The sequence below is a fragment of the Staurois parvus genome, unplaced genomic scaffold (genome assembly GCF_062004578.1).
Source record: "Staurois parvus isolate SC_StPar_1 unplaced genomic scaffold, SC_StPar_1.0 ptg000159l, whole genome shotgun sequence".
NCBI lineage: Eukaryota > Metazoa > Chordata > Amphibia > Anura > Ranidae > Staurois > Staurois parvus.
The window spans coordinates 556,210-568,429 of NW_028317955.1; positions in this window are offsets into that span (position 1 = coordinate 556,210).

Here is a 12,220-nt window from a genome sequence, read left to right on the forward strand (position 1 = left end):
CTGGTACCTTTTTCAAAGGTTTCTTTGAGTTTGGGCAAGGACACAGGAGCCCCATGATCCCATGTTGCCCGGGGACCCCATGAGTTGTCAGTCTGCCCCTGCTGTGAACACCGGCAGATCACAACACCAGCCCATTGCCCATGTCATGTGAGAGCTGCGACCAATCACAGCAGATCACATGACAATTGATTACAATAGATGGCTTCCTTTCATGCCATCCATTGTATACAACTGTGTTGTCAGCTGTGATTGGTCAAAGCAGTCACATGGTACAGACAGGGCCAATCACAGCCCAGCTGTAACATGTGATGAGCCACAGTAACAATGGTTGCAAATCTCAATTAAATACATTGGTATTAGCAATTAAAATGTGTAACAAAATAAAATAAAAAATCCTGATCATTTGCACAGAGTAGTTCAATGTTACTGTGGTAACATTGTATTGCTTTGGTCACAAGGTGTTGAAAAAAAAATAGTAAAAAAAGAAAAATAATGTAATAAAAAGTAAAAAAAATAATAGAAAATAAAAAAAATATATTATTTTTTTTATATACTGTCACCAGTCAGTGTCCCTGATCACCGCCACACCAGTTATATGATAACGCTGTACTGGACTGGTGACAATATATACCAAACAAAAATTGTGATTTTTTTTTTTAATTTCTTCACTTTCCAAAAAACTTTTACTAAATACCTTGGACTGTCTATTTTCCAAAAATGGGTCATTTTAGGTGTATGTGTGCTATCCTGGCGTTTTCTGGCCTCAAGAAATGAGATATGCCGTCAGTACAGGATTGTTCGATTGTCAGACTAAATAATATACACTAATTTGGGATATTTTCACCAACAAATGTAGCAGAATACATTTTGACCTAAATTTATGAAGAAAGGTTATTTATTTCCAAAATTATATATCGGAAACAATGAAAAACGCGCATTTTTTTCAAAAGTATCAGATTTTTTTTTTATTTATTTAGCAAAAAAAAAAACTCAGTGGTGATTAAATACCACCAAAAGAAAGCTCTATTTGTGTGAAAAAAATTATAAACAATTTTTATGGGTATGGTGTTGCATGACTGCACAATTGTCATTCAAAGTGCGACAACACTGAAAGCTGAAAATTGGCCTGAGAAGGAAGGGGGTAAAACGTGCCCTCTATTGAAATGGTTAAAAAAGTCTCTGACTATGAAATCCAATGAATCCCTGACTGTAAGAGAAGTTATCGACCAAGTCAAGGATATTTATGAATATGAGAAAATTATGGCTTTTAAAGATGGCAAAATGACTCAATTTGAGGTGCAGTGGAGCATTTGGAATTTCTATCACTCTGGTCAATGATTCCTAGTTCTGTTATGGAATTCAGGACATGTTAAGTTTCACTGAATGCTTTTATTGTCTTAACCTGAGTAATTTGCGAGAAATGCTGGAACGTATTTTCAGGGTATCTAGATAATAGCTCATGCTCATCTTTGTATTGTTCTAACAGATTTTTTCGTTGAAGTCAATGTATTTCCATGACAAACTCTTATGGCAAGTGTTAGATTTTCACAATGATACATGTTTCTGTAAAATGTTATTGTTACCGTAACTTGATACACAATTTCTGTGCATTTTTGTAAAACTCCAATAAAACATATTTGGAGAAAAAAAAAAAGTCTCTGACTCTTTCCAAAAGCACAACAGCTCAAAAAAGTATAGATGTGAACATATCCTATAGGAAACCATGTTAAATGGACTGTAATGTGTTTCTGCAAAAATCACTAAAAAATGCATTGGTGTGAACCAGGCCTATATGTGTGCTAAATGGAAGAAAACATTGTCTGCTTACATAAGCCCCAAGCAGGGGCGGACTGATCATTCGAGCACTCAGGCACTGCCTGAGGGCCTGGGGTCAGTAGGGGGCCCCATGAAATGCCCCTGGTACCTTTTATAGGCTTTTTTGGGTGTGCTTTGAGTGTGGGCAAGGACACAGGGGCCCCATGATCCCCTATTGCCCCGGGGCCCCATGAGTTGTCAGTCCACCCCTGGCCCCAAGGCCTCATTTACACCAGAAAGGACTTTTTTTTTTTACCTATGACTTACTTTTTAAACACAGTGCCTTTAAAACAAGTGCAAGCAAGAGCGGTTCTATAGAAGGAGAGGCTGCAAAAACAAGTGAACACACATGTTGCACATTGACAGTCACACCTAATGAAATGGGGGAAAAATGCCTGAATCTGCTGAAAAAAAATAGCTTTTACTTTTTTTGAGCATACAAGTGTAAACACGGACAATTAGGGCTCATGTACACGGGGTGTTTGGAAAACTCTTCTGAACGATGGAAACTGACTGCTGGAAAACGTAGGTTAAAAAACGTCAGTTTAGCCGCGTCTGCATACCGCTTTTATGCGTGTTTAGCCTCGTTTATGCACATTTGCATTCAAAAGCGTTTTAAAAGATAACCTCAGGAGACCCTCCCAAATGCCCAGAATGCACTGAAAAATAGTAAAAAATTAACTATTTCAGACATTTTGAGAGGAATAGAGAGAGCATAAGCAGAGAGAGCAGTATGTGTTGAGATGAGCTGTCTTTTCTGGTTGTATTCACTATGGATCCCATCATGAACATAATGCGGCACGTTCTACCATTGTTTCCTTCACGCAAAACCTGGAACTGACTGCACTGGTGTACCGGGTCCATTTGAATATATGGAAATGCTTTGCATGCAATTCTGATGATGAAAAAAGGCTCTGGACAGCATCTGGACATGACCTGTCAAAAAACGCAAACGCTTATAAACACGTTTAACTGTGTTTACAAGCGTTTACACACGTTTACAAGTGTTTGGCGTTTGAAACGTTGGCAAAGTCTACTCCAGAACGCAAGTTTGGTGCGTTCAAAAAAACGGCTGTAAACTCAACTGCCTGTAAGCAACGATGTGTACATGGACACATAGGAAAACATTAGGTTGAGTTCAGGGGCTGCTGAAAAAACACAGAAAAGCTCCTAAACGTGAGTTCATCAGCTGCAGTGTACATGGAGCCTTAGAAAGGGATTCTGCGTCTTGAGCATTCTCAGGTGTAGGGAAACAAGCTGATAAATAAAATTATGTAGAGCTTTAGTGGTACAAAAAGATTTCCATATTACACATAAACAACAAAAACAAAAAAAAAAATTTTTTTTTTCCATCCATTAAAATCTTTTCTTTGCTTTTTTCCACAGATTTTATTAGACAACTTCTAATTGTCTTTTCACAGAATCATCCTTTAAAATGGCCCCAGTCTTATAAAGCTAAAACATTTGGTTCGTACAGTTGTGCTTGTTTTTCTTTGTTAATTTCCTCTGGTATCTTCAGCGTGGTGAAACAGTTATTTTTATGCAAAGATATGTTGCAACAATTTACTGAAAACCAACAGAGCTGAGCTCAGTACATTTTACTTTTCAGAATCCAGACTAGACACACATGCATGTATGCACAGGCGCTGTACCGCCCATTATCGTGCGCCAATTTGCAGTACCACAGTGCGCTGTGTAGGCTTCTTGCAGCATGTTGCTATTTATTTTTAATTAAAATAAATGTGCTTGTGAGCCACCAGGATATACAAAATAATATATATACTGGATCGCCGGTTTTACTGCCCACTCTCCCTGGATGTTTGTTAACCAATAATCAAATTATAACCGTGCTCCAAATGTAAAAAAAGTGCTTAGTGCTTATAATAAAGAATAAAAATATATGAGATAATCACCAATACTAAATTAATTGATATATCACTGTGCAAAATAAAATCACTAATAATGACGCGTTGCGCCACAGATGAAGCTATGCAGTCCCTGTGGCGCAATGCGTTGGGGAGGGGCAGTGACGTCACCGCACATCTGACACGGCGAGTACTGACAGTGTGGGGTACACACCCTCTAGTCCGATCTTCACCGCAGACAGCGGCTCTTTTACATTTGCAAAGCGCTATGTTGTTTTACTAAATGTGAGTGCATTATGGAAGCAAATAAATGGCTCAACATATCTCTGGGATAAGGCACTATTTCTTCTCTCTTTTTTACATGATCTTGGCGAGGAGCATTCAGTGGTTGTAGCAAGGAGTGGATTCAAGGAGGGATTATCCCTCACAAGCACACAGGCTAATTGCAAAGCTGCAAGATTGAAGTATACCATTCATTGGAAGGAGAGTGTCATCTAATTTGGTTGGAACATTTCAGCACTTTTTGAAATTGGAACTTTGATTATGATTCAATATTGATTATTCCTTATTAATTTATAATTATTTATTTGTATCTTCACATATATATATATATTTATTTTTGCATGGATCAACACTAGGTGCACTGATTTATTAGTGATTTTATTTTGCACAGTGATATATCAATTAATTTAGTATTGGTGATTATCTCATATATTTTTATTCTTTATTATAAGCACTAAGCACTTTTTTAAATTTGGAGCGCGGTTATAATTTGATTATTATTTATTTTTAATGGCACTCCAGAGTGCATACATGGACCAAAATCAAGAAGGCAAAAAACAGGCTGGTATGTTTTTTGGCCAGTCAATGCTCCTTGAGGGACTGAAAAACACAGGTGTGAATATACACTTCATGGGATCGTGGATCTTAAAACTCTACCACGATTTAGGTAGAAAGCTGATATCCCTATGCTATTAAGGGAGGACTGGGATCATTACCCTTCACTCCACACCAATGATTGCAGAGAAAGATTGCTATTGAAATATTTGTTTTATTTTATCTTACAACTTTCTCTTTTTTTTTTTTTTTTTTTTTACAATCAACAGGAGGGGAAAGACATAATATGTCACAATCCAACATAGCAAACTGTGGGTACATATTCAGTGACAGTACCTGATACATGTGACATTGACCCAAGAGATAGCCAGCACAAATCCAACCAGGAATGTAGACATAATAAGGGGATCAAGCAAGTAACTTACCATATATATAGGATCAGTAACCAAGAGCAGATAGATATAAAGGCAGTTTGTGTAGGAATGTATAAGCATTCAGTGAAAGGCTGAAAAACCTATTGCAGCTTACAATGTACTACGTCTTCCCATATATAAGAACAGAAAGAGAAGAATCTGTAGAGAAGGAAGGAAAAAGGGAGAACGATAACAAGGAATCAGGAAGAAGAAGAAAAGGACGCAGGGACGACCCTATCAGGCTGGTGTACATGACCTCCCCTGCCCCCCAGACAGGGCATCTAGAGTATAAATCATTAATGTGGACTTGATTCTAGAAGGTGCCAATGGTGCCAGAGTCTAAGAAGCTTGTTATGAAGACGAGCCGTCAGGTATTCCATCATGGATCTGTTTGTAAAGGTCGATTTGTTATGGTGGAAGTTATTGGTTTTTTTGCACAGTGTGGAGTTGTCCAATGGTTCACACCTTCTGGACCCATGTTGTCACCAAAATCCATAGGGTTCCTGACCTTCCCTGGGCTTTGACCCCCTACTCCTACTTCTTGGAATACAGTCCAACTCTGGGATATCTCAATTTCGATACCTGCTTATCTTCTATGTCATCTTTTATGCTAGAACAGAAATTTGGCGTAAATGAAAACTTGTAAACCCCCGCTCCTCCCTTTCCTGCTATTCTAGAAATTAACAATGTCCACCCGCTATACTAACTGACCTTCATGAGTAGAGGCTACCCAGCTAAAATGGTTTATTTGGACCACTCCTTCACACCCCACTGATTAGATTGCTCTTTCCTTGGCCCCATCGTAACGTTTTGGAAACACATATTTTCTTATCATCGTCTGTTTTACTCAGATTGTCCACAGAACCCAACAACCCATGAAGATGGAACAGATCACTTTTATTCTTTGATTTTGTATTTCTCATGTATAATGTATTGGATATCCTCTTCTGACTTCACAACCCACGAATGTGTATGTTATATCTTTTGTACATTTTCTTTTTCTGTTTTCAACTTTTTTGTTTTTGTACCTTGAAAATCGATTTAAAAAGTGAACTGTTGAAAATTTCTATGACTTGCCCTCATGGTGATGCTTGCTGCTGATAAAAAAGCATGAGCAAATGAATGCTGAAACTCCTGCGCTGGACGATGAGCTCCACAATGTCAGTAACCCCACATGGAGTACTTTTTGGGAATGCAAGCCTTGCTGCCCTCAACGGGCCAGGGAAATCCAAAGAAACTGTGTACAAAGAAACAAACAGAGGGCGCACGGACCTAGTGCATAACCTTCTAAAGATGAGATTTATTGAATAAAAAGTAGTATACTCACAAAAGAATAAAATCAAAGGCACATCACAAAAAAAGACAGCATGGTCCAATCTCCCTAGATGGTGGCTGTTGGTGGACTGTAGGCCTCCAAATGACTGGCGCGTTTCAAGGCAGAACCTCAGGGCTCTGAGGAAGAGGTTCTGCCTCGAAACGCGTCAGCCATTTGGAGGCCTACAGTCCCCCAACAGCCACCATCTAGGGAGATTGGACCGTGCTGTCTTTTTTGTGATGTGAGCGATGTGGTTCAATGAAACATTGCCAAGCACTGTGGTTCAATTAAACACTGCCAAGAGCTGTCATTCAGTTAAATATTGCAGAGTGCTGTGGTTCAATTAAACACTTCCGATCGCTGTGATTCAATTAGACACTGCTAAGCACTGTGGTTCAATGAAACACTGCCGAGCGCTGTGGTTCAATGAAACACTGCCGAACGCTGTGGTTCAATTAAACACTGCCGAGCGCCGTGGTTCAATTAAACACTGCCGAGCGCCGTGGTTCAATTAAACACTGCCAAGCGCCGTGGTTCAATTAAACACTGCCAAGCGCCGTGGTTCAATGAAACACTGCCAAGCGCCGTGGTTCAATTAAACACTGCCGAGCGCCGTGGTTCAATGAAACACTGCCGAACGCTGTGGTTCAATTAAACACTGCCGAGCGCCGTGGTTCAATTAAACACTGCCGAGCGCCGTGGTTCAATTAAACACTGCCAAGCGCCGTGGTTCAATTAAACACTGCCAAGCGCCGTGGTTCAATGAAACACTGCCAAGCGCCGTGGTTCAATTAAACACTGCCGAGCGCCGTGGTTCAATGAAACACTGCCGAGCGCTGTGGTTCAATGAAACACTGCCAAATGCCGTGGTTCAATTAAACACTGCCGAGCGCCGTGGTTCAATTAAACACTGCCGAGCGCTGTGGGTCAATGAAACACTGCCGAGCGCTGTGGTTCAATGAAACACTGCCGAACGCTGTGGTTCAATTAAACACTGCCGAGCGCCGTGGTTCAATTAAACACTGCCGAGCGCTGTGGGTCAATGAAACACTGCCAAGCGCTGTGGTTCAATTAAACACTGCTTAGCACTGTGGCTCAATTAAACACTGCCGAGCGCTATGGTTCAATTAAACACTGCCGAGCGCTGTGGTTCAATGAAACACTGCCGAGCGCTGTGGTTCAATGAAACACTGCCAAGCGCCATGGTTCAATTAAACACTACTGAGCACTGTGATTCAATTAAACACTGCCGAGTGCTGTGGCTCAAACACTGCTAAGCACTGTGGCTCATTTAAACACTGCCGAGCGCCATCGTTCAATTAAACACTGCTAAGCACTGTGGCTCATTTAAACACTGCCGAGCGCCATGGTTCAATTAAACACTACTGAGCACTGTGGTTCATTTAAACACTGCCGAGTGCTGTAGTTGAACACTGCCGAGCATTGTGGTTCAGTGAAACACTGCTGAGCACTGTGGCTGTGGTTCAATTAAATGGGCACAGGAAAGAATAGAAAATGTATGCTGCACCTGAGCTGCGCTAATGGAGGGAGTACTAAATGCTGACTAATGCTGAATGGACTCAGCCAGTCAATGTGCAAGAGCCCGTGAAGGTATAGAAAGGCCCATGCTAGTGAGAACTCAAAGAACATATAAAATGGAAGTTTGGTATGTTGTTCGTCTGAATCCACTTTACCACTTTGGCTGGAGTAAAAATCTGACCCAAACGTTTTGGAGGGAGTGGGAAAAGGTTAGATCCTCTTTCAGGTTTTATTGCTGTCTGTTCCCCCAGCTCCAATCACTTAGGAAATCTCAGGCAAAGTGAAGAGGAGATCCCACCTTTTGCAAGTGATGCTGCAACAGCTTAAGAACGCTCGCCATATTGCATGGTTGATTGGACAAGAAGAGATGTCAAGAGCGCCACTGCAGTCTACAGGGGCAACACCTATCTTGAATCAAGGGCAAAACAAAGATTTTCTGGTTTGTAGATGCTTTATTAAGTAATTTTTACTAAAAAATCAACACTTTTCGGGACATTCATTTCCCCTTCCTCAGGGCTTTAAATAATTTACAAGCTTTAGGTCCAAACACTGCTGGTAGAATCTGAACAAACTTCCAGAATAGGTTGTCATTCGTACAGCAGAAGAACTAGAAAATGATATTATCGCAGGCATGCCTTTGGCAATTGCAGCCCAGTACTGTGAGATGGTAGCAACAAAGGTGTGAAAAATGCAAGTTAGAGTTGCCATATTACACAGATGGGCACTATTACAGAAGATGGGCATGTGGCTAGCTTCTTTTTGCGCAAGCTAAAGAGTCACTTTAGAGTAAACGTATACTAAGAGAAATGTATGGGTTGCTGAAGATTATTTAGTTAATGCTAATTACCCATTGGTTGTGTTGATTCTTCAAAACGTTCCAGCTCACTTTCGCAGAAGCACTAAGTGGATCAAGAATTCCGACTATAATTCCCACGAGCTTGTTTGGGGTTGGTGACTCCGAAGGTAATGAAACCAGGCAACTAGCAGTTTTCCAACAGAGCTTGGTAGTACAGTTATAGTACCAATGACTGCACTGTACACCACAGAGACCAAGGCAATTTCCTGGGACATTACTGCTGAATCACATAATCTCTTGCTCTGCAATACTACTACCTTGTCTTGGACATTTTTTCATCATAACATATATGTTCTGGATTGAATAAAATGCTGTATGGTCATCTTTAACGCCTTGGCGCTGGTGCCTCCCGGCCCTTTAAGGGTTTCAGAAGCCGGGGGGCAGGGCGGGGTTTAGGGTCATACGACCGCCGTGACACGCCGTCACAGCGGTCACATGATCGGGAAAGGTCCTGATCGAAAGAGGAGATCGGGACCTTTCCATGAGTACCGGACATGTGTGCTGGGAGGGCGTTTAATAGAACGCAAATGTGCGGCCGCTTGGCGTCTAGGCCCAGACGCCAGGAGGCCGCACATTTGCGATCGGCCAACGTGAAGAGGTTAAAGCTGAACTCCAGAGAGATATAAATTCACAAATTAACGTGGCTCTGTATTTCTTAATACATCACTAAGCCCTGGTTCACACTGATGCGGTGCGGAATTCGCAGCGTTTTCTGTGCAAATTCCTCACCGCATCAGAATCTCACCTCGTTCATGTGAACCGCTGCGGGCGTGTATCATAACAACACCCCGAAAATGGTCTGCAAAACGTGGTGCGATGTGCAGAATCAAATCGCATAGGTGTGAATACCAATGTGATCCGATTCTAGTGTGGACCCGAAAAAGGGTCCTGCACGTTTTTGGTGCGGGTGCGGTGCGATTAGAGCCATACAAAATGTATGGCTCCAATCACACCGCACACAAATCGCATGTGGTTTGCACAGGAATGCGGTGCGGTTCCTGTACGAATCACATGCGATATACCGCACATATGTGAACCCAGGCTAAAGTGGTTGTACACCTCAGATGTGAAAAATGAACAAAGCATATCCCTCTACAAGCCCATGCAAGCACACCCATAGCATGAGGCTTTGCTTCAGCTTGTTGTATACTTGGAATAAGTGAGTGGGCATTTGGCTATATATGTTTTAACTAATATTAAACAGATTTACACTATGGGAGATATCTTTCTTTTATATCCTAACCAGGGGCGGACTGACAACTCATGGGGCCCCCAGGCAATAGGGGATCATGGGGCCCCTGTGTCCTTGCCCACACTCAAAGCACACCCAAAAAAGCCTATAAAAAGGTAACGGGCATTTCATGGGGCCCCCTACTGACCGTGCCCGAGTGATCGAATGGTCAGTCCGCCCCTGATCCTAACCTTTTGATGTGAGCTGGCTGTATTATACCATATCATCCCTGAGGGGGATCCTGCTGCTTCGTTTACTAATCTGTGAAGGGGACCCCACCGCTGCGGACCGGTACTATCCGAGAGGGGTTGACCAGGCCGTGGATGGTCATTCTTGTTTACTAAAAGGCGTTTTGGCCCTTTGGGTCGCTTCAAGTAGGTGAGGGGGCAATTCAGACGTTTATGGATTATTTCCTTCTGGTTGTCACGTGAATTTAATTATATCACCTGCACCTTCTGATTCGCTGTATTATTTGGTGGTTTATTATTATTATTATACAGTATTTATATAGCGCCAAAGGGTTTGCTCAGCGCTGTACAATAGCAGGGGGACAGAACATGAGACAGGACAGAAACAATACAATATACGAAGGGTTCGAGGGCCCTGCTCTTTCGAGCTTACAATCTAGGAGGGAGGGGAAGTGAAACAAGAGGAAATGGCTGGGGGGGATGGAGTGGTAGGGGGAGTGGAGGAGGTCAGTTGTTAGGTGAGGGTGGGGTAGGCCTCCCTGAAGAGGTGGGTCTTCAGGGTGCACCTGAAGGTGATGAGGGTAGGTGACAGTCTAATGGACTGGGGTAGGGAATTCCAGAGGATGGGGGAGGTCCTGGAGAAATCCTGCAATCACGCGTGGGAGGAGGAGACCAGGGAGCTAGAGAGTAGGAGGTCCTGTGAGGAGCGAAGGGCACGGGTTGGGTGGTATTTAGGTATCAGGTCGGTTAGGTAGTTTGGGGCGGCGTTGTGAATGGCTTTGTAGGTCAGGGTTAGCAGTTTGAATTTGATGCGTTGGGCAATCGGGAGCCAGTGAAGGGATTGGCAGAGGGGGGTGGCAGATGTGGAGCGGTTACTGAGGTGGATGAGTCTAGCCGCTGAGTTCAGGATCGACTGGAGTGGGGATAGTGTTCGTTTGGGTAGGCCAGTGAGGAGGGAGTTGCAGTAGTCCAGGCGTGAGATGATGGTTTATACGCACCATTGAACTTTATTTATTTATTTTTTTGGACTATTCTTATGTGACATATCAACATATATATATATATATTATATATATATTGTCTTTTGAATATCACCTTTTTGGTGTGATATCACATTTATATTTTATTTTATTTATATTTTTTTTTTTGTTGCATTATCTCTGAATTTGTCATTACTAGTGTGATATATTTAATCCCTCATTTAGGGATTCAGAATTTTTTGTTTTCACCAATTTTGGCTATTTTAAAGCTGTTGTGGTCACTATTCATTAGTAATGCATTTTTGATCCCACATTTAGGGATTCAGTTTTCATGTTGATGACTATTTTTCACTACACTAGGCACTATTATTTAATCCCACATTAAGGGATTAATGAAAACCTTTTCACTTTAATTGGCTAATTTCTAGCCTTTGTGGTCACCATTCCTATTAGTGTGATTATTGATCCCACATTCAGGGATTCACCTTTTTTGTTTATTATAGTTCATATATATTGAAGTCCCATCAGGACTTTTTCTTCTCACTGGCGTTTCTATTCCTCCACATTATTTATTTAATTTTTTTTCACGTTAGTAGATCAGCTCACTTAATGAGATTGATTTGTTATTATCACTGTGGCATTTTTAGTCACTTATAAGGTTTTATGAATATTTTATATGTCTATTTTACATATTTATCATACATCATATATTGGTTTAATTATCTGTGTTTTGGATTAAGCCAGTAAGGGAGTAGTATAGTATTGGGGTAGCGCTGCACCAATTCACTAGATTAAGAGAAAAATGTTGTTGACAGGGGAGTGCACAGCCTCGGCTCTGTTCTTGTGTGTGAAGGAGGGGTGTGTCCCTTTCCTCCAATCAGCTCTCAGAGCTCTCCTCACCAAGCTCTACAGTGTGTAATTTCAGCTCCCCACCACCTCATTTCTGACAGTTCAGCCAAGCTTTATAACGTCTGGACTTTGAACAGTGAAGAGAAGACTAAAAATAAAAAGGTACGGTACAAATTATGTAGGAGGATTTGTTTAATCTCTGTGTAACACCTGAGGCCATTCACTTCACTGGGTATATGTAAGGGTTTACAACCACTTTAAATGTATTTTTAATGCAAGCAGTGAAGGTATTTGATTTTTGGTATCAGCCATTTGCAGTCCCTGTGCAGCAG